Source organism: Rhyacophila brunnea, unplaced genomic scaffold (genome assembly GCF_057557595.1).
Source record: "Rhyacophila brunnea isolate RB1 unplaced genomic scaffold, BYU_Rbru_1.0 scaffold_89, whole genome shotgun sequence".
Classification (NCBI taxonomy): Eukaryota; Metazoa; Arthropoda; class Insecta; order Trichoptera; family Rhyacophilidae; genus Rhyacophila; species Rhyacophila brunnea.
Window position 1 is genome coordinate 260,973 of NW_028233360.1, and position 736 is coordinate 261,708.

Below are 736 nucleotides of genomic sequence, written 5' to 3' on the forward strand. Positions count from 1 at the left end.
CTTTCTTTCTGTTTTTCTTCTTTTTGCAAGGCAGGCGATTGTAAACTTTTGGTTTTTGTCCTATTTTTAAATAGAAATGGATTGATTTGAGGTACTTGTACTATTTCACGATCCTTTTTAGATGCATCTTTAGACTTATTCTGAATTTTTTTCTTTTTATTGTATTTTTCATTTTTGTTTGATCCTTTTTTTGAATTTTTATTGGTAAATTTGCTAGAGAATCTATTCGTTGAAATTGTATCAATTTCTTTATTCATATATTTTCTTTTCAACAATAAATTTTCCGCACGCTCAACCCTTTTCTGATAGATAACATTGAGACCCTTTTCCTGTTTATCGTGTGATGTATTTTCGGCATCGTCTTTTTTACTGCACACCTGCAGACTTACAAGGCTTTGATTAGAAACGTTACTAGGTATATAACTAGTAGCGTTGTTTTCTTCTTCTTTTCCAGGATAATTATTATATTCGCATTTAGACTCGTTTGAGCGCGCCATATGTACTGTGTTTGATTCCTCTGTATGCTCTAGTGACAGATTTTCTAATTTCCGTCTAAGACTGGAAACATTTGATATTTCATTTTTGTTTATCAGACCAACCTTTTCTTCTGACACTAATTTTATTTTAGGTAAACTTTCATGTGTAGACAGGGTATTTTGAATCTTTGACGGAGTATCACTATTGAGATTTCGATTTGTGGATCGTTTCGCTGTAAATTTCTGACATTTTTTGCTTT